At 50.5% G+C, this 22,872-nt stretch overlaps 1 protein-coding gene across 1 annotated transcript in view; it reads right to left on the reverse strand.

Annotated features, from left to right (window-relative positions):
- Window positions 1-22,872, reverse strand: part of LOC146783838 (P2X purinoceptor 7-like) — a 300,654-nt gene that overhangs the window by 247,941 nt on the left and 29,841 nt on the right. The gene's annotated exons all lie outside the window — the stretch shown is intronic.

Genomic DNA, 22,872 nt, shown 5'->3' on the forward strand with positions numbered 1-22,872 from the left:
CATGGGGAAAAAGTGTTTTGGGACCCCCCCCCCCCCTTCCTTTTTTAAGCCACGCTTAACCAATCACCGAAACTTTCCAAACAGCAGCTAAAGTAACTGGGACAATAGTTGTGAATGTTTCCATGAAGAAAAAAAGGTTAAAGTGACATTATAGTCGGGGGCGTGGCTTGCCTAGCTGCGGAATGGCCGCCTTCTGAGCGAGCTCCGCCGGCCGGAATAAGATCCTGGAAGTAATCCTGCACTCTTGGGCACGCTGTGGCCGCCGAGATCTGTGGCACCGACAGCGCAGTTGGCGAGACACACGCAGGTGGAATTTTGGCAGCCGGGGGGCTCTGGCGGAGGAGATACGGCCCTAAGGCGCCCGCAGCGGTGAGGAGGCTGCCGCGGCCGTGACCTGAGGCGGCGCTGTGAAAATTGAGACCGGGGCGCCCGCGTGGCGGAAGGCCCGGCTTCTCTGGCTGGCAGATCGCTGGGGACCTGGAAATTGGCTGCGACGGAAAACGGGCGGCTGCTGGTGCCGCGAATGCCTGCCCAAAGCTGAACTGCCGAATGTGGGAAGATCTGAGGCAGCAGATCGGTGCTCGGAGAGGTGAGCGTCCAGAGAGGTGGAAGTGGAGGAAGGCCACAGCTGGGAGGAGGCCCGGAGGAGGAGAAGACCGCGTGCATCGTTGCCCAGTGCCCTGGGGCGTCACGAAGAGAGGCAGCAGTCCGTAAATGAACAGCGGGGAGGCCCGCGTGATATCAGGCTGGCGAGGCGAGGCACCGCAGATGCTGCGAGGTGCTAGCTGGAAAAGACGCGCACTGGAAAACGGCGTGAGCGGACAGAAGGTGCGCGGCGGCGGAGAGGTAATGCGCTGCGGGGTTATGAGCCTGCACCGATGCACCCGTGGCTCGGAGAGGAGGTGAGCTGAGACCCGTGGGTGCGAGAAGTGCCGAGCAGTCGGGGGCATCGTATGGGAGCCTGCCTGAGAGCGACAATTGTGCAGGGTGATTGCTAGCGAGCTGCTGGAACTGAGGAGCATCAACCAAGAGGTGGTGAGAGGAGGGCTGAAGCGGTGAGAGACCGGCGGACTGCCAGCACGTGTGAGGGGCTGCTGCTCTGACCCCGGGGCACGATCGGACGTTGGTCCCCCTCGCTTTTGTCTTGACACCTGGCCGGCGCCCCATGAGTGAATTTGTGGCGGGGAGAGTGAGGCCTTACTCATCGACTGGGAGGGCCACCCCCTGTCTGGCGATTTGAACTCGGAATCGATGGCGGCTGCCATGGGGAAGCACGACACCAAACAATCGAAGATCACCTTCGACAGTAAGCGGACAACGCGGCAGGTGGACACAGGTATGGAGGTGCAGGCGGAGGGAAGGCCGGACCAGGTGGTGGAGGATCAAGGGGAGGACCCGAGGACCCTAATGCTGGAAATGAGGTCCAGCCTCCGCAATATCGACACCAAACTAGACACCCTTACCACGCAGCTCGAGTCGGTCAGGGCGCAGGTTAACACCCACGAAACGCGCCTAGACTCGCTGGACGGACGAGCTGCGGACTTCCATGAATTTCAGGTCGAGACTAAGGAACAGCTCTTACACATGGACAGGCTGCTGAACGTCATCAGGGCGAAGAATGATGATTTAGAGGCCCGTTCGCGGCGAAGCAACCTCCGAGTCACGGGGATCCCGGAGACGACCGCCATCTCCAAAATGGAGACGTATATTACCGACCTTCTAAATGAGCTGTTCGATCCGCACCTTTCCGCGGTTTTTGTGGTGGAGAGGGCACATAGGTCACTAGGCCAGAAGCCGCCAGTTGGGGCGCCTCCGAGGCCCATTATTGCCAAGCTCCTTAACTATCAGGACAGAGACATTATCCTAAGACTGGCGAGAGAGAGGGGAAAGATCACGCATCAGGGAAATGCGATTTCCTTTTACCCAGACTTTACCCCAGCAGTGCAAGGGGCACGAAGGGAGTTCGCACCAGCCAAGAGACTTCTCCTTCAGGCGCAGATGCCGTATTCGCTGCTATACCCGGCGAAGCTCAAGGTGTCGTTTGAAGGCACCACACGCTTCTTCGTGGATGCAAAAGCGGCGATGAAGTTTGCCAAGCATGTGGGCGGAAAGAGGCAAAAACGGGAGACGGGTGGAGCGGAGATGGTGGCTGGAAACCTAAGTGACAATGACTGATATGGGTATCGTATTAACGAGAAGTGCTTAAACTGCCCCTGCCGATTGTTAACAGTAGGGCCGACGATCTGGGAACGACAGTTCTCTGTCCAATAGGCCCTTGCCGTGCTGCCATACACCCCTATTTTTCTTTTAACTCTCATCTATCCTTTTTAAGTATATATGATCTCGAGCGGGCCGGGTTGCCTGCAGATTTTCTGGCCACCCTGTTCTAACCGGGGTAAGAAGCTGGCTTTGACACGTCCCCATGGGAAGGTTCCCAACTCTGTTGAAAGTTTTGATTCTAGGGTGGGAAATACACGACCTGTTTGGGGGGTTGGAGTGGGCGGGGGGTGGATGGTGGGATGTTTTTTGGTTTGTTATTAGTTCCAGCTTACATGTAACTTGCTCGGAGGTCGCTATTATGTACAAGGAAATGTGGATACCTATAGGTGTGTTGTTTTGTCATAGATATGACCCAAAAACTACCTGATATCTTGAACTGTGTAACATGGAATGTGCGGGGTCTGAATGATTGTAGAAAGGCCAGGCTAGTGCATGCTTATTTAGTCCGTCACAATGTGGACATCTGCCTCCTCCAGGAGACACATCTGGGTTCCTCCTCGTCTCCCCGACTACGCCATGCACGGTGGGGCCAGGTGTACTCTGCTACCTACTCCACATATGCCCGAGGGGTGGCCATTTTAGTTCGACGTGGATTGGACTGGCGGGAAGACCTGACACACTGCGACCCTGAGGGACGATAGGTTTTAATCCGGGGACATCTATGTGGCCTATGGGTAACAATTGTGGCCGTCTACGGCCCGAATGTGGACTCCCCGGGGTTCTTTCAGGACGTCTGGGCGAGGGTGCGGGGGGCCGGATGCAACACCATTCTCTGGGGAGGAGATTTTAATGCTGTACTAGATGACTCACTAGACAAACAGGGTGCCGTCCGCTGCCTACACCCTGCGGCGGGTGCTGCTCTGGGGGCGATTGTCGAGGAGGAGGACCTGGTTGATGTGTGGAGGGCTAGACATGGGGAGCTGAGGGAGGGTACCTGCATCACTGACCACCGATGTGCCTGGTCCCGGTTAGATTATTGGCTCCTATCTAGAGACGCAGCTCTGTGGACAGTGGAGGCCGAGCACATGCCGCGCTCACTATCGGATCATGCGCCCTGCATGCTGAAACTGTCGCTACCTGGTCTGCCCCCGCGGGGATTCTCATGGCGCCTGCCGAGGCATGCGCTGCTAGACGAGGTGTTCAAGGAAGAGATACGGGAGGACATTGTTAGTTACTTTGCGCTGAACACGGGCTCGGTGGACACTGAGGCATCCCTGTGGGAGGCCTTTAAAGTGGTGATTCGTGGAAAGTGTATTGCGCGTCAAGCAGGGGTGCTGAAGGTTATAAGGGGTACGCTCACATCGTTGGAAGCAGACATTAAAGATCTGGAGGGCCGCTTCTATGCCGAGAACACCCCAGACATTCTGGGCTTACTGAAGACTAAGCTACTAGACTATGATGCGGAGGCGCAGCGGGAAGTTAAGTTTCTGGGTAGGAACGCGGAGGCCAGGAGATACGGGGAGGGAGATAGGCCGGGGCGCACTCTGGCGAATATGATCAGGCCAACCAGATCTGCGATGTTTGTTCATGAGCTGCGCTCGAAAACCGGGGACATGATCAGGGGACAGGAGGACATACTGCATGCCTTCTCAGGCTTCTACTCTGATTTGTACGCTGCCAAGCAGGGGACCTGCCCGGAAGGGCTGGACTCTTTTCTAGAATCCATAGCACTAGTCTGGTTCAATAATAAACATAGAGAATATATGGACCTCCCGATCACGGCCGCGGATGTGGCCCAGGTGATCAAAAGTTTGCCCCTTGATAAGGCCCCTGGCCCAGACGGCCTGACAACGGCCTTTTACAAGGCATATGCGGAGGAGCTGGCCCCACGGCTGTTGGCAGTGTATGAGGAGGCTTTTCAGGTGGGAATGCTTCCCAAAACGATGCGTGAAGCGTCGATTATTACCCTGTTAAAACCGGACAAACCAAAAGAAGAGATGGACTCTTACAGGCCTCTCTCCTTAATAAATGTGGATGTGAAAATACTAGCCAAACTACTTGCCAATAGAATACAACCGATGCTGCCCCTGATAGCATTGCCGGACCAGTCTGGATTTATCCCGGGGCGGTCCACGTCCCATAATCTCCGTACGATCTTCTCCATTCTGCATTACATGCATCCGGATGTGCATGCTGCGGTGGTATTCTTGGACGCCACCAAAGCTTTTGATACTCTGGAATGGCCATATCTGTTTTCAATACTGACTCGTATGGGTTTTAGCCAGCTATTAATGAACAAAATCCGCCTACTGTATACTATGCCCTGTGCCAGAGTTAGAGTGAATGGTATGATATCGGACCCGTTTCCGATCTCGCGTGGTACGCGCCAGGGATGCCCACTGTCCCCGCTCCTCTTCGCCATTGCGATGGAGCCGCTAGCGGCTCGCATTCGGCAGCATCACACGGCGCGTGGAATTGGGCTCAGCGCGCGAAGTCTGTTGATATCATTATATGCAGACGACGTAACGCTTTATCTTACTAAGCCCGAAGAGAATTTGGGCGTAGTACTGCGAGAATTCATCCGGTTTGAAGGGCTGGCCGGTATATCGATAAATTGGTCCAAATCGGTGGTCTTCCCATTGACGGAGAGTACCCCGAGGAAGATGTCGGGATACCCCTTAAGGTGGGAAATGGATGCAGTTAAATATCTTGGCATCTGGGTGAGTCGAGTGCCTCAGGAACTTTGGACTCTTAATTTTTGGAGGGCAGTCGCGTGGCTGGAGGAAAAGATAAAGATATGGGGGCGGCTGCCCCTGTCGCTAACAGGTAGGATAGCCCTGGTCAAAATGGTGGTTCTGCCTAAATTTTTATATTTATTTGCGAATATACCAATCCCTTTGACGTCGCAGTTTTTCGCCACACTGCGATCACACCTGATTGAGTTGGTGTGGGCTGGTGGCCAGGCGCGCGCATCCTGGGACGTGCTGACACTGCCGCTGGCACAGGGTGGGCTGGGAGCGCCTGATATGCGGCTATACGCTTTGTGCGCACAGGCTCAATACTTGCACTTTTGGGTGCATCCGACGTCCTTCCAGCCGCATGTGGCTGTAGAACAGGACACTGTAGCGCCGGTCCCGCTCAGGGTGGCCATATGTGCGAAGGCGCGCCACCCCCGGGGGGATGTGGACACTGCGGAGATGCTGCGCTGGGTCTGGGCGGAGCTTAGAGACAGGGTGGGTGTGCCACTCCTGTACGCCCCGTCTTTGTCCCTGGAACGCAACCCACTATTGCCCTGTGTCGGAGACGGAGCTAGCCCGCATCTGCTGCGGAGGTTGCACCTACGTACATTTGCGGATCTCTTCCCGGATGATACCTTCATGCAGCCGCCGGTGGCAAAGGAGAGACAGGCGGTGAATTTTTCTGAGTTGTTCTTATATCACAAGCTGCGGGAGACATGCCGGGCGTTAAGCGAGGACTTTCCGGCGGCCCCCCCGGTGTTCAGGGCACTGGAGGGTGTTGTGGGTTCCCCGTCTCCTCGGAGATTAGTCACTAGACTCTATAAGTCCATGCAGAGTGACGCGCCGGTGGTGCGACCTCAGTCCCTCCAGCACTGGAACGAGGAGCTTAGCTCTCCCCTGTCGGAGGAGCAATGGACCTTCTGCTGTGGGCAGCTAGCTGAGCTCTCCCCAAACTATAAACTGAGGCTCATACATTTAAAGTATTTGCACAGATTCTACAGAACACCGATTGCATTACATAAAATGGGCTTAAGGGAGGGTGTCGGTTGTTGGAGGTGCGGGGTGAACCTGCCTCGTTTTTGCATATGGCGTGGTCCTGTCCCAGGCTCATGGAGTTTTGGTCCCGGGTGTTCGAGATAACCAACCAGATATTGGGTCGAGTTGATGCTCCTTCCCCTGAGGTGGGGATTCTGGGATATGTCAAGAACACGCCCCCTAAGGAACGTAAACTGCATGCCATGCTTCTTCTGTTTGCTAAAAGGCAGGTGGCGATGCACTGGGGTAGAAGTCGGGTGCCCCCGGTGAAGGGATGGCTGGCAGATGTAGCTTATGGGCATGGGCAGCTGAGCGTGTTCTGGGATCTGATGCCATCCACCTCCCGTCCGCGTGACATCTGGGAACCATTTGTGCGGTGGACTCAGGAGCAACGAGAGATAGAGGCTCCGCTGGATGAATGAATGTGGGGGGTCCGGTATATGCCCCGAGGGTGGGGGAGATGGGAGGATGGAGTGCCTGGATATTAGGGGAGATACTCTGGGCGATTACTTGATTAGGGGTCACCCAACTGACATTGGGAGGGTCTGGGCCCGACAATGTATAGTACCAGATGGAGGTAGTGACAAACCTGGTCTGGCTATGTGCGGATGGACTCTTCAAATGCTGGTCGACCACGATGTCAGGGACACCAAAGATCTGGTTGTATATGGGCGACTACATGGGCAAGTACCACAGATGTAATGAGAATGTAATATTGCTGGCTTTTGTTGTTGGTTATTGTTTGTACGTTGCATCAACTTCAATAAAATCTCAACAAAAAAAAAAGTGACATTATAGTCAGGTGAATATCTCAATGACAACATCAATGTTTTGAACTAAAAAAAAAACACATAAATTCACTAGCTAACTATAACTTGAGCCCCTGCCATGCACTGCTTATGACCTCACATGTTACATCACTCATGACATATTCTAGGACATCATTTATGACCTCACTGATGATATCTCAAACGACTGGAGCAATATATGTTCCCAGTCTGCTCCCAGCCAGCAAGAGCATTTTTAAATCTCCCTCCGGCTGGGAGCATATTTAAATCTCCTCCAGATGGGAGCAAACACATTTTCCTGCCCGCGTTGAGTGCAGGAAGGGAAACTACTGTGTGCTGGCAGTGAGCTACCTCGGACACATTAAGTGAAACCAGCCCCAGAGGATGGGGTCCCTGGGACCATTAAAGGCTCAGGGAGGGGGGTGACATGGCCCCTTCCCTTAACAAATGCATAGGGTTCAGGGAGATGGAGTCCTCGGTCTGAAAACAGCTCGAGTAGGGGGGCTGCGATCTCCTTCCCTCAATAAATACATTAGGCCTCAGAGAATGGGGACCCTGAGTCTGAAATCGACTTGGGGAGGGGCTGCACGCCCCCCATCTCTTCAATAATATGCAGAGCCCCAGGGTATAGGGTCCGTGAGGCCCAAAATGGGTTCCGGGAGGAGGGCCCGACTCACGCCCACCTCCTCATATATATATATATAATATTTTTGTTTGTTTTTTTGTTATAATCCAGCGGGACTATCGCATGATTGCAGCGAAATTGCCAATATCTTTGCATTTTTCCCCCTCAGCAGGGCCCAGGGGGGTAGAGTCTCACTACCATGGCCCCTGATGTTATTTTTTTTTTTAAACTGCAGGACAGGGGACTGAGTCCTGTAATGGCTGCTAGCAACATTTTTCTCATATTGAAAATGGAGCCGGGTGCTGAATGATGGATGGTCGAGACTTTGCCCCACCCCTCACTATGGGCATGTACAGGACCATGGCTACCAATGGCGCAACAGGTGCAGTGGCACGGGGGTGCAGGGCTGTGAGGGGTGCAATGTGCTCCAATTATAGCTGTCTTTTACCAGTACTAAATCAGGTCCTAGAGGGTCAATTTTCCTTCCTTGCATTACGACCCTTGGCACTGCTGCTAATGTCCAGAGGGCACCTTGGGGAGAACTGCATCTGATACCTAATGGACACCGTGGAATGGATCTGCATTTGTCCCAGAGGGTACCTTGAAACAAGCCCCAGAGTTGCTAATGGTGCGGTCTTGATGATGATCCTCCCCATAGGACCACTGATGAGCTCTCACTTGGTGAACAGTTTGTTATTTATTTATTGTTATTAAACCCCTTTCCTGTTGCACTTTTTGCAGACCAGCATAAAACCTCCACTCTGCACCCTGCGCCTGCATGTACTTCCCCTTACCTCCTATCTTCCAAAGTGCCCACATGCTGGGTGTCAGTTGTTTTTGTTTGTTTTTTCAGGCTCTTCCTGGAAATTTTCCCTGCACCAGCTGGAAAAACCAAGTTCAGGGAAGCTTCCTTCGATGAGTGACTTGCCCTCCCTTATTGTTTCTTTTAGTAGATTAATGTCTTCTCATTCCTCTTTTCAGGTTTGAAGGACTGAGATTAGAGACTAGTTGGACCCCCTCAGGTGCTGCATCCCAGCACCAAAAGAGAACCGAGCTCTTGAGTATCCCAGTTCCATGCCTGAGTTAACATCAACTGTGTTACTTTCTTTGCATTTTGGTATTTGTAGTCCTGTTTGATCCATTAGAAAACCAAGATAAGATTGCAAGTCACAGAATGCAAATAAATATCTGGACTGGATGATGTGCTCACACTTGAAACTTGACTGTTCTGTGAGAAGAGAGCAGGCCAGCTTTTCAAAGCTCCTCCACCGTGAGAAAAGCAGTCTGACCTTGCTGGCCTGCCAGACGATATATAAGGAGCATAGTTAATGTTAATGTAAAAGAGATTTATAAAAGCGCGCAACTACCCGGAGGTGTCTTGGCGCTAGGGAATGCAATCCGCAAACTCGCCCCTAGTACTGAAAGAGCCAGGTTTTTAATTGCTTTCTGAAAACAGTCAAGGAACTAACATTCCTCAGTTGAAAGGTACGGGTATTCCACAGTTTCGATACACCATAATAAAAGCTGCGGCCTCCCCAGTGTGCCGTATGAATTCTTGGTACCAGCAGTAATCGTGCCCCCATAGACCGAAGGTGTCTGGTCGGTTGATACCATGTGAAAAGATCCTGCAGAAAAGATGGACCTAGATGATGCAAATCTTTAAAAACAATACATAATGTCTTGAATTCAATGCGCCGAGGTACTGGAAGCCAATGGAGATTGCGAATTTAATTAGAAACTGAACTATGTCTAGGGATGTCAAGCAAAAGGCGAGCTGCAGAACTCTGAATCATCTGAAGTTTCTTCAGACACTGCTTCTGGGCATTAAGGTATAGACCATTTCAGTAGTCTAATTTAGATTGAATAAGGGAAGAAACTACTGTTTTCCGGGTATTGTCGGAGATGTACAGAAATATTTTCCTTATTTTCTTTATGAGAAAATGTAAGGCAGACACCACGGCGTTCGTTTGATGGCAAAATGTCAATCTATTGTCCATCAACACACCCAAATTCTTTACTTTAGCCACTGGCTTTGGTGGTAGGCCCAACTCCGCTGGCCACCAGAAATTGTTCCAGGGGGGCTGTATACTGTATACAAAAATGTTGGAATTGAGTTTAAGGCAGTGTGCCGTCATCCATCTATTGATGGCACTCATGCAGCATCTAAACTGCGAGGCCGGGGACTGTTGAAGTTTATGTGCCGCTACCACAATCTGGGTATTGTCGGCATACGTGGTCAGGTTGAACCCAAATTCCCGGATGAGAGGGGCCAGTCCAGAGACATAGATATTGAACAATGAAGGGCTCAGCGAGCTGCCCTGAGGGACGCCACAAGGTAGAATGTAGGGATCTGAGTTGAAACCGTCGATAAATACGGTGGATTTTCGATCAGTGAGAAAGGAGGTCAAAAGTGCCCGCGCCACTTCTCCTACTCCCAACTTCTCCAAACAACTTTGCAAGAGGGAGTGATCCACTGTATCGAAGGCGGCGGATAGATCAAGAAGCACGAGGGCCGCCGCGCCTCCTCCATCCATTACTGCTCTGATCTCCTCTGAAGCTTTGATCAGTGCGGTCTTCGTACTATGATCTTTACGGAAGCCGAACTGGGAATGATCCAGCAAACTGTTCGCGTTAATAAATTGCGACAATTGATTGTTCATAATTTTGTCCACTATTTTCGCAGGCAAAGGCAGTCTAGCGATAGGTCGATAGTTAATGGGATTGGTGGCGTCTAAGGTAGATTTTTTCAATAAAGGCAAAATAGATGTCTCCTTCCAACTGATCGGTAAGGCACCCGAAGTAAACATCAGATTGAATTTATCTGTAAGGCCTGGACTCACAAAATCTGCCAGTCCTTTGAGGAATGTCGGTGGACATGGGTCCAATGGTGAACCTGACTTAGATTGATATACATATGTTAGGGGCAGGGTTATGGAACGCCGGTGTTACCTTCCCCTCTTCCACTCACCGCTGTTTCCACTTTTCAGTCGCAAGACCCCAACACGGTTTGGACAGCGACGTCGGATTCCCCCCCTTCCGGGTCCTGGCCCTTCCAGGAAGAGACGGACGGCTACTGGCCCCGCCCATGGGGGTGGAGCCACACCGCGTCATCGGACGTAAAAGCCCCGGCAGCCAATGAAGAAGGAGGCGTCATCGTGAAGGAGGAAGTAGCCCGGAGAGACGAGAGACGGAGAGAAGGTGAAGAAGCGAGGGATCCCGTGGTCGCGAGGACACCGGAGGACGTGGTTGCAGAGAAGCCTGGAGGCCAGCGTTCCTGTGAAGCGCCCTGCCACGGTCCCGGAGGAACGTGGCTTGAGCTAGTACGGCAGCGATTGCTGGGTACCGGGAGGCGGGTTGAACCTAGAGCCAAGGGAGGAGTGGGGCTGCCAGGTGGGGAATCCTAGCATCTGTGCGCTCCCCTCTCCCTAAACCCTTCTTAGGTGGTGGAACCCCTCCCTGCACGACCTATCTAAAGAGAGCCTGGTGACGTCCCTCACACCCTTTTCCTCATAACGAAGAAAGACTACAAAAGTCCTAATTGGTCTCCTTTCTTTTCTATGGTGCAAATCTGGTGACACCGCTGACCAACGGCATCCCGGCCGAGGGGGCCAGACGACGGGCTTCGAAGAGGGAGAACATATCCCACTGAAGAAAGAAGCCGAACCCTTTCCCCTGTTGTTTTGGATTCGTTTTGTTTACCTTTGTTGACAATCTGAGACCTTGCTATATTCCCCATTAAAACCTTTAAGAACTTAACACGCCTGTGTTGCGTGGTTTTCTGCCCACTCTTACACGATAACCTCCCGTAGCCAACCCAACCATGGTGAACCTCATACAGCATATAGTAGAGGGGCAGAAGAAGCTCGAATGGGCGGTGGAACGTCAGCTATCCGCCGCCCAGGCAGACCGAGACACCTTCAAGGACCTCATGAAGGCACAGTTAGAGACCCCCATCAAGGTCGTTGAGGAACCCACAACCTCCCCCGCGGGCCAGAGACTACACCGGGGTCTATCCGCGCTACCCACAGTGCCCCTACAAAAGTATACGGTGGGGGAAGATTCCGACGCCTTTCTCTTAAATTTTGAGAGAGCGGCCCGGGCATCTGGCTGGCCAGTGGCGAAATGGCCTTTCTACCTAGCGCCCCTCCTGACTGGCGAAGCGCAAGCAGCGTATCAGGTTGCTAACGCTGGGGGTGTCACGCCCTATGATGAGATCAAAGCCTTAATCCTCGATCATTTGGGTATGGACTCTGAAGCCTATCGACTGCAGTTTAGAAAGGAAAAAGGGGCCCCGGGAGATACCCCCAAGACTCTGTACTATAAACTTAAACTGGCGGCCGAAAAATGGCTAAAACTCACAGACCACTCTAAAGAAGACCTTATGAACACCATCATCCTTGAACAGTTTTTGGAAGCACCACCCTTTAACACGCAAAGATGGTTGCGTCAGCATGCCAACCTAACTGTAGAACAAGCAGTAGACATGGCTACTTCCTACTCCCGTGCTCAACCCCGGTCCCCCTCATGGGAACCGGAAAAACCCTCTAAAGGTTCACCGGGCCCGAGGAAGGCCCTCAGACCCATCAGAGAACCCGAGCGGGTGCGGTTGGGTCGTTTTGAGCCCCCGCTAATCCGTGGACCCCAATGTTTTGAGTGCGGAGAGTGGGGACACATCGCCCGTGCTTGTCCTCGGAAAAAGACCGAGGAACCTATGGACGTCAGCTATCTTCCTCGAAGTCTCATGTACACTGCTGAAATGGGGTCTTGTTTTCACGTAAGTCTAGTGGTTAATGGAATAAGAGTACAGGCCCTCTTGGACTCAGGGTGCCGACAGTACGTGATAAGGGAGTCATTGATAAGGCCCGATCAAGTGATCCCTGAGAAAAACGTACTCATCCGGTGTGTACACGGGGACGTACGATCCTATCCAGTAGCCCGCATCTCCTTGGAAACCCAAAAAGGGATTTATGCCCCGGTATTAGTAGGGGTGTTAGACACCCTGCCCGAAGAGGTTATTTTAGGAGTAGATAATCCAGACTTCTTGTCTTTGTTTATAGACACTCTAGAGAAAAAAAACCCTGGGAAACTTAAGGGAGAGGAGAAAATGGCGTTTTTGACAGAGGAACCCTGGCTAACGGACAAAGACTTCCGTTGGGCTCAGCATAATGATGCCTCTCTTACACACGCCTGGGAAGAAGCCAGAACATCCCCAAGGGACCAACCCCGATCATATCCTTACTTCCTTATATCTCACGACTTATTATACCGGGTAGCGGGACCCCGTGATAAACCACAACTACTGGTTCCCCGCGAATTCCGAGAGCAACTGTTGTTCTTTGCACATTCCCATTTATTGGCCGGACACGTAGGGGCCGAGAAGACCACCCAGGGACTGCTACGTCACTTCTATTGGCCCGGAATCCACGCCCAAACCAAACAATATTGTAGGGAATGTCCTATCTGTCAGAGAAAGAACCCCTACACTCCCCCTCCGGTACCCTTACGACCCCTCCCTATAGTAGGAAAACCCTTTGAGCGGGTTGGACTAGACATCATTGGACCACTACCTCGGTCCACAAAGGGGTTCCAATACGTTTTGGTCTTAGTGGACTATTGTACCAGATTTCCAGAAGCTTTTCCCCTTAGGGCCCCCACGACTTCCAATATAGCAGACAAGTTACTCGAATACTTCTCTCGCATGGGGTTTCCACGCCAGATACTAACAGATCAAGGAACCCCTTTTGTTTCAAAACTCATGTCTCAGGTCTGTGGGATGTTGCACGTGAAACATTAAAACTTCAGTGTATCATCCTCAGACCGATGGCCTGGTAGAACGTTACAATGGGACCTTGAAACTGACCCTGAAGAAGATGTTGAGTGGCAAGGGCAAGTCGTGGGACCGGCTCCTTCCCCTGGCTCTCTTTGTCATACGTGGACAGGTACAAAGCAGTCTAGGTTGTTCCTCTTTCGAATTATTGTATGGTCGACAACCAAGAACCCTGTTAGAGATGACAAGAGAGACCTGGGAAAAGGACAACCATGATACCAACAGTTTGCTCGAATACGCCCAACATCTACGCTCCAGGATCGGGAAACTCAGAGACCTAGCCCATGCTAACCTAGAGAGAAAACAACTCTGCCAGAAACAGATGTACGATAAGGGGAAAAAGTGGAGATCCCTGAGTGTGGGTGATTGGGTTTTAGTTTGATTGCCCTCTTCCCTCGCCAAGGGACCAACCGAATGGAAAGGACCCTTTCAGGTCACAGACACCATTGGGAAACCACCTATAGGCTCCGCCTAGGCCCTAGGAAGACCCAACTATACCATATTAACCTCTTAAAGAAGTGGTTGGGACCCCCTCCAGTAAATAACCATCTAGTGACGTCCCAAAACATACCAGACTGCTCTCTGGAACACTTGGTGGTGAACCAAGAATTAACAGACCAGCAAAACGAGTTGTTAGACGTAGCCCTAGGGTTTAGGGCCCTCTTCTCTGACCTACCTGGAAAAACCCGGGTCCTAGAACACTATATAACCACTGAGGAAGGGAAGGTGATAAAACAAAAACCCTATCGCATTCCGGCCTCCAGACGGAAAGCAGTCAAGGAAGAGGTCCACAAAATGTTGCAAATGGGGGTTATCCGACCCTCACGAAGTGAGTGGTCGTCCCCCATCGTGTTGGTTCCAAAACCCGATGGTTCAATCAGATTTTGTATAGACTTTCGTGGGGTAAACGAGGGTAAGCTAGACGCCTACCCTCTCCCTCGAGTAGATGAACTAGTCGAGAGACTTGGCGAGGCCAAATATATCACCACCTTAGACCTAACAAAAGGGTATTGGCAGGTGCCCCTAAGGCAACGAGATCAAGAGAAGACAGCTTTCCCTACTCCTGAGGGCCTATTTGAGTTCACAGTTCACCTTTCAGAGACTAATGAATACAATCCTGTCTCCCCATCAACAGTATTCCGCAGCATATCTGGATGACATAATTATATACAGCTGCACTTGGAAAGAACATCTGAGACATTGTCACCAGATATTGCAAGCGCTAAAAGAGGCTGGACTGCACATTAACGCCAAGAAATCACGCGTGGGGTTCAACAAAGTGAAATATCTGGGGTACGTGCTCGGAAACGGGTGTCTTGAACCCCAGGAAGAAAAGATAAAAGCCATAACCGAAACCCCCTTGCCCTCCACAAAATGTGAAATCAGGGCCTTCTTGGGCCTCACTGGCTATTACCGGCGATTCATTCCTCAGTACTCCGACATTTCTGCCCCCCTGACCAACCTATTGCAAAAAGGAGTCCCCAACAGGGCCTTACGAACCCCCTCTCCCGCTGTCCTTACCGCATTCAACACACTGAAAAAGGCTATCACTAGCCATCCCGTACTCGTTTCCCCCGACCATTCTTGTCCTTTCATTCTCCAGACGGATGCCTCCGATGTGGGTATAGGAGCCGTCCTCTCCCAAGCCACCAATGACGGTTCCGAACGTCCGCTCCTTTATGTCAGTCGGAAACTGTTTCCTCGCGAAAGGCTGTATCCCACCATCGAAAAGGAGTGTCTCGCCATCAAGTGGGCCATAGACAAATTGCGATACTACCTCGAAGGTGCCCATTTCATTCTGTACACCGAACACGCCCCTCTCATGTGGATGAGTAGGACTAAGGGGAATAACCCAAGGGTGATGAGATGGTTCCTGTCCCTACAGCCCTTTTCCTTCGAAGTTCGCCACCGGAAGGGTGCCCTCAATGCCAATGCCGACTTCCTGTCCCGTTTTCCATTCGGCCCCGATCGGGACGAATCTAGGGGAGGGGTGTGTCAGGGGCAGGGTTATGGAACTCCGGTGTTAGCTTCCCCTCTTCCACTCACCGCTGTTTCCACTTTTCAGTCGCAAGACCCCAACACTGTTTGGACAGCGACGTCGGATTCCCCCCCTTCCGGGTCCTGGCCCTTCCAGGAAGAGACGGACGGCTACTGGCCCCGCCCATGGGGGTGGAGCCACACCGCGTCATCAGACGTAAAAGCCCCGGCAGCCAATGAAGAAGGAGGCGTCATCGTGAAGGAGGAAGTAGCCCAGAGAGACGAGAGACGGAGAGAAGGTGAAGAAGCGAGGGATCCCGTGGTCGCGAGGACACCGGAGGACGTGGTTGCAGAGAAGCCCGGAGGCCAGCGTTCCTGCGAAGCGCCCTGCCACGGTCCCGGAGGAACGTGGCTTGAGCAGGTACGGCAGCGATTGCTGGGTACCGGGAGGCGGGTTGAACCTAGAGCCAAGGGAGGAGTGGGGCTGCCAGGTGGGGAATTTTTTCTCTCATTTTTAGAGTCATTTGGAATAGATCGGCTGATCTTCTCTTCACTTGAAAAAGGTAATTAAGTTAGTACTAGGAGGACCCTGGTGTATTAAGAGGTTATTTGACGTTCTAGCGTTACTCATAAAAGGTTTTTTTGTCGATTTTTAACTACAGGTCCTGATGAGAGACCCTCAAAACTAAGGGGTCTCGAAACGCGTAGACCTTCTGGTGCGACCACAAGAATTTGGAATTTGCTAAAAAGAAACAATATTGAGAGTTATTATTCCAAAGATATTCTCTGTGGTCTTACAAAAGTATATTGAATGTTTATGGTTTTTTCAGAAGATGGACAGAGACGGTTGAATGTTTGTTGGTACCAGTGTGTTTGGAGTGAAGAAGATTGTGTTGTTTTGAATGCTTGAAATGTGTGATTGAAGGGTGTGATGTACATTGTATGAATTATGTCCTATCTATGTGAGTTGTAAACTTTTTTTGAATTTTTGTATTATGGAAGGACGATAAAGTATTTTTGAAAAAATTAAATTGATTGATTAAGTCTACAAAAAAAGTCTTACGCATTTTTGTTGTCTTCCAAAATGCGTCCTCATAATTTGGTTTGAGGTTTAAATCAGTGGCAGTATTAGCAACTTTGTTGTTCATTCTTCTCAGGTGGGGAATCCTAGCATCTGTGCGCTCCCCTCTCCCTAAACCCTTCTTAGGTGGTGGAACCCCTCCCTGCACGACCTATCTAAAGAGAGCCTGGTGACGTCCCTCACACCCTTTTCCTCATAACGAAGAAAGACTACAAAAGTCCTAATTGATCTCCTTTCTTTTCTATGGTGCAAATCTGGTGACACCGCTGACCAACGGCATCCCGGCCGAGGGGGCCAGACGACGGGCTTCGAAGAGGGAGAACATATCCCACTGAAGAAAGAAGCCGAACCCTTTCCCCTGTTGTTTTGGATTCGTTTTGTTTACCTTTGTTGACAATCTGAGACCTTGCTATATTCCCCATTAAAACCTTTAAGAACTTACACGCCTGTGTCGCGCGGTTTTCTGCCCACTCTTACAACATATTTTCTTACTTCATCTAAGGAGACCGGGGAGAACGCAAATAAAGTGTGATTAATAATGTCTGAGCCAGGGAGGAGCCAAGATGGCGACCGGAGCAGACGCTTGAGCGCCCGGCTCCGTCGGCCCTTGGCCCCGGACTATTATCCTGATTCCTATCCTTGCCGATTCTCGAGGTGAAAAGTGTACGACGACGCGCTGTCCACGCCGCCACTTCCCCGAAGTCTCAGCCCGCCCGGATGCCGGAGTTTTTGGTGCTTTTGTTCTCCGCCCTGGACCCCTGCTCCATTGTGGCCTTTGCCGGCCCCCGGGAAGCTCCGCAGTCCCCGGACCCGCTAGCGCAAATCCGAGCCCCGCGGTCCCGACCTCACCTAACACCACGGACTGTCGCCAGATGAGCCTGGGGAGGGACGGCCAGACACCTCCTGCACCCTGCGCCTGAAGGGCTGGGGCTGTAGGGTAAGCCCCGGTGAGGCGGGTCTCCTGCCCCGATCTGTGGACCGCGCTGTGGGAGGCTGCTGACCCCCTTCTTCTATTGCCTAGTCGGCTGCAAAGAGAACCCGAGGGAGGGGAGGCGACTGTTGGCTTTCCCAGTTGCGGCGCAGACCTGAGGGGAACTGACTCCTTGCTACGACCCCCCCCCCCCGGCCATTGTGCCGTCCGGCGGTAAAACATGGCGTTGTTTGCCTGCTCGCGGCTGGGGGGTGATACTCCGGTCTTGCCCGCTGCCCGCTTCGCCCTCCCTCCACCAGACACCAGCTCCACAGTGCCGTCCCGGATTGCTGCCGATGTGGGGGTGCAGCTTCCGCTGACATGCGGCTCCGTACTGGCCGTCCTGCGGGACTTTCGTTTACAAATGTTTGCTCGCTTTCAGGCGCTAAGTGAGCAGTTTGACTCCCTGTTGTCGGCTGCGGGCCGTGAGCGTTCCGTCTGTCATCAACACGGCGTGGGTCCGCCAGTGCTTCTGTCCTCTTGCGGGGACGCAACGGCTGTGTGTGACCGTGCTACACTGGTGCCTGCATCTGGCTTTCCCGGCACCCAGGATCAATTGCTCTCCAGCTTAACAGCGGATACTTTGTTTCCCCGTTCATTGCTGCCTGCTTCATTGTTGCCTGCCTCACCGCGTCTGCAAGAGTATCCAGCTGAGCAACACCTAACATCCTCGGGGAATCGTTCACGGTGGCCTACTGCTTCTTTTCTGTGGAACTCCTGTACTCTACATGCCATGTCTGGACTTTATGTGGTGCACAAAGGGACCTCTACAGATGGTCGGCGGCCATTTTGGGATTCTACTTCACCATCTTCTCCCAAACGGCCATATTGTCTTTGTCTGCACGGGATGCGGGGCCTTCATGTAGGGGCTGGCTTAATCTCAAGCCCGCGATCGGGCCAGGGCTAGACTGATTAATATCGCTATGGTTTCACGGAGGGGCTGGACTGGGACTGGAACTGTATGTGTACTTTGTGCGCATTCGTCGCGATTTGTCTTTCTTCATCTAAATTGTTATGACAATTCATTTTCACACGACCGCTTTTGGGGTAGTGGGTTCTCAGTGTGTGGAAGCCAAAGATGGCCGATGGTTCAGGGCGCTCTGATGATACGTAGGCTCCTCCCCACCTTCTTCTTTTTGGGAGTTTAGATTAGAATAGTTCTATTCTTTTCTCACCCCCTTTAACATAGGTGTATTGTTTTCTTATCTTTCTTCACTTTATTCTTACTCTCTTCTTGTCTATATTTCGGGTTTATTGGGCGACAGGCACTATGCTGGGGGGGGGGAAGGCCGTAGCCTCCGCATTGGTGTAGGGTGGGGGGGTAACTTACTGTTTCTAATTAGTTCTATGGGCCTTTTTTCTCTTTATGTTTCTGCGCTATACTTGTTTCGATTCTGGGTCCGGGTGGGGGGTTGACTGAGTGGGGGCGGCACTGGAGGGGTGCGTAATTGCTCATGTGACTATCCTGTTATATAACTGCATTGCCTCACTGCCTGTGATTCTACTTCCATTGCTGTTTTAATGATGCTGCTGCTCTCCTGTGTGGTGAAGATAGCGTGCGGACTCGAATCTCCTTGGTTCTTATTCTTCACTGACTATTTCCCTGATAAACTTATTTTGAAAACTTTAAAATTAACCTTCACTTCTCCTTTCCCTGGGGTCAAGGATCTCTCCAGTGTATGTTTCATAAATCGTCGCTAACCTTGACCGTTGAAGCACAGGGGCCGTAATGTTTGTATCAGTGCTTAACCGTATCGTGGCCGGCCTGAAGGTTGTAGGCCCGTATTTGTTCTTTTAATATGCACGAATAAAGGTTTTTAAAAAAAAAAAATAATGTCTGAGCCACATGAGTGTGGTAAAGGGCAAGAGTCAGGGGCCTCCTTGAAGGCTTGAAAGATTTCTAAAACCTTAGATTTAAAAGTGTCTGCGATGTCATTGCAGAATTTCTGATTGACCTTCCTGCCTGTATTATTGGGTGTAGCCAGTTTGTTAATCACCGCAAACAAATCCTTGGGTGAATTCGCAGCCGAATCAATCTGCTGTGTAAAATATTTTTTCTTTTGTGAGATAAGAAGTTTTTTATAATTCAATAAAGCTATTTTGAAAGCTAATTTACCCGCTCATCATAATTTAAACGCCAATGCCGTTCTAGACGGCGGCACATCTGCTTTTCTTTCCGAAGATGTTCAGAAAACCAGGGGGCAGAAGGCGTAGTCCTATTGCCTGAAAGTGTTTTTGAAGGAACCGAGGCGCTAACTGCGCCCAAAATCCAATTAGTGTAGTTGGTGACGGCTAAGTCCACCTGGTCCTGAGGGGGAGGGCGAAAGGTTTCCAAGTAGGTATAAAGGGATGACTTATCCACATTATTCCAAGCTTTACAGGTGGAAACCGGCCGTTTAGTAGTGCCACCCTCTCCCACCCTAAAAAAGGGAAGGCTGAACTTAATTAATGAGTGATCTGACCATGTTAGCGGAAGAGTTTCCTTAACCGTGAGGCCATAAGCTGAAGAGAAAACACCATCCAGCGTGTGTCCAGCTATATGGGGCGGTGACTGCACCAGTTGAGTGAGTCTGAGTGATCTTAAGGTATCTAATAACCCCATTGTGTCTTTATTTTCTAACTCTTCCAGATGGAAGTTGAAGTCTCCAAGAATAGTAAAATCTGAATTTAAAATAACTGGCTCAAGCAAATTGTCCAGATTGGTTAAAAAGGTGTTGCGGGTGCCTGGAGGACGATAGAGAAGAATCCCCTTAAAGGTCACTTTGGGATTGAGTGTAAACGAGAAATGGAGAGCTTCATAAGAAGGAGTAGAAACGGGATAATGTGTGACCAAAAAATGATCCCTAAAAATAATAGCTACTCCACCTCCTCGTTTAAAAGACCTGTCCACTCTAATGGCTCTAAACCCAACAGGTGTTGCAGTGATAAAATCGGGGTCTGATGCGGCATCTGCCCAGGTTTCTGTTATGAATAATATATCTAGTCCCAGGCTTTCTATGCTATGAGCAATTTCATACCTGTGCTTACCCAATGATCTGGCATTAATAAGGCCACCAAGGAGCATAGATTGTTCATGTGCGATGCCGTTCGCTAGACGCTGGGGTAATTGCAAGGCCAAGACTGGTTCAGGGTGGGGGAGGACAAAACCACAAGCACAGCTTGCCATGCTAACCCCAAAACGCATAACACAACAGTTTTCCCTACCTTGCTAGTCCAAAGTGCGCAAAACACCACTCGTATATTTAATAATTGGTGGGGGCCACCGTACAGAGTTGTGGGCCCAAGGCACGGACTTGACGCGGATGGGCGCAGAGGGGCTTGCCTTAGGCACGCTAGCGGCGCACCCGCTGCGCGCGTCCGCTGCGCGTCCGCACCATGAATATTTAAATCCCTTCCGACGGACGCCAGAAGCGCGTCCTCACCGGAAGTGAGATGGCCGGAATACTGTGGACTGAAGGGTCCGCCCTCGGCTCAATCGGCACGTCAGCCGTGGCGGAACGGGGCAGCCCTGACTACCAGCAAGGACAGTGCAAATGAACGCAAGGAGAAGCGAAGAAGAGCTTAAGTGGAAGTAAGTCGGTGCAATAATAATTAAAACAGATTTAAAACAAATGAACAGCTAAAAAAAACCCTAGCAGCAACGATCCTCCCAGCAAGTTGTAACAGTACAGAGATATTTAATAAAACAGTGCAATAATATTTAAAACAGAAGAGCAGCTAAAAGGATCTAACGTGCGAGGCGCGAGCAGGGCTAGTTAATGCACCGGCCTCTCCCACACAGGTAGTATGAGGATGATAGGTCCCGTCAGCTCTTCCTTTCAGGGTTAGGAGGGACATGCAGACCCTTTCTCAGATATGAGAAGCACCTGTAGACATTCGATGCTTCCCAAGCTCAGTCACCGCCATGGGCTCCCTGTTTAGTGGGTGCCTTAGATTTCACTGCAGCTAAAAAAGGCGGGTGTGTTGATGCTCACACCTGAATGTAGGTGAATCGACAGGTATGAACGCAGGTGCACGGGTGTAACTGCTGGTGCAGCAGTTCAAGCAATGAAAATGCCCCTCAACTGTTGCTTAGGCAGTAAAATAAAGAACTAATCCATGGTAAGTGGGACCTCCAGGGCCCTGGTGCCACTGTCCCATACTTGTAGGGGAAAATAGTAGAAAACCAGAGGGCGCTTAGAGTTTAGTGGGCAGGAAGGCTAGATTAGCTCAAGCAGCAAACCCTTCCCCAGCACTGCCAGTCCTTCGTCTAGATGGTGTACTAAGGGTGCCATGGGCCCAAATAAAAGCAATGAATAAGGTCCCACCCTTTACTAGTAAACAAAATATATATAATAGGGGTGGAGTGGGCGCTTGACACACCTGGGCCCTGGTCCCACTGTGCCTGCTGCACTATTGATAGCTGTGCCCCTTGTTATCAGGCCAGATTAGTCTGCTTTACGCCTTCCAAACACCACAGCTTTAGATGAGCCCGTGTTTATTAAGTCAATATACAATTAAAATGAATAATACCATCCTCTCGTGCCATTATTATTGCTTTGTGTGGCCTGCAATAGGCTGCATTGTCACACTTGTAGGAGTGTGATGGTTAGGTGTTGTTAGTACGGCCATTGGCAGCACTAGCAGGGCATGGGTGGTGCAGGCTGCAGTGGCCTCCCGAGAAGCATATACACAGCGTATGTTACATACAAACTGAGATGGATGTTGAAAGTGTAGGGTGGATCTTTGTACCGTGTGTAGATAGAGCTTTCATTCCGGATTACTCCACAGCTGTAGAGTGTTCTGGATACTGGACACACAAGTGTCCTTGTCTGTAGATTATCTTCTTATACTTTGTGTGACTCTATGCTTACATTTATGCCATATTATTTGACTTTCTATTTAAAAAGAAAAATATTTTGTTGAATATTTTTGTTTCTATTTTTACTTTTGAAACACTTTATAAATAGGGCTCCCAGTTTTCCATTTTTTCCATTTAAATACAAACATAAGACTGTCTATTTTCTTGTCTTTGTTTTTGAATAAAGAAAGCTACGGAAAATAGATCTTCCTAGCATGATTCTCACTACTGTCAATCAAGAGTGCCAGGTCAGTAGGTGTGCAAATTGACAGGTAGAGGAGTTAGAAAGAAAATATAGTTCCTAATCAACCTTAAATAAGTGCAGATATACAGCTGCTTATGCTGTTCTATAATACACATGTTTTCAGATGGCCGCATTGTACTGTATATAGTTCAAACCTGTTGGGCATTCAAATGTAAGTATACATTTAGCAGATAAATAAATGTGGAAATGTACCCATTGCAGTTTCTTTTATGAACTAAACAAAATAAAAATGGATACATACAGAAAAAATTAGCAAAAAACAAATATAGACAGATAAGTTTAACAATAAATACCATATAACGGGAGCCCTATTTTATCAGTCACTTTTATTATATCTGTCCCTTTTCCCACAAAAGCTGGTCAGGTTTGTATGATTTGTCATCAACGTCTTTCTTTATGGTTCTTCTGTGTATGTAAATATATACTAATCAAAAATAACAGGGGAGTTACCCCAATGTGACACACACAGAGGGACGGGGTATCGATCTTCAAAAAAACACACAAGA

The sequence above is a fragment of the Triturus cristatus genome, chromosome 11, assembly GCF_964204655.1.
Source record: "Triturus cristatus chromosome 11, aTriCri1.1, whole genome shotgun sequence".
NCBI lineage: Eukaryota > Metazoa > Chordata > Amphibia > Caudata > Salamandridae > Triturus > Triturus cristatus.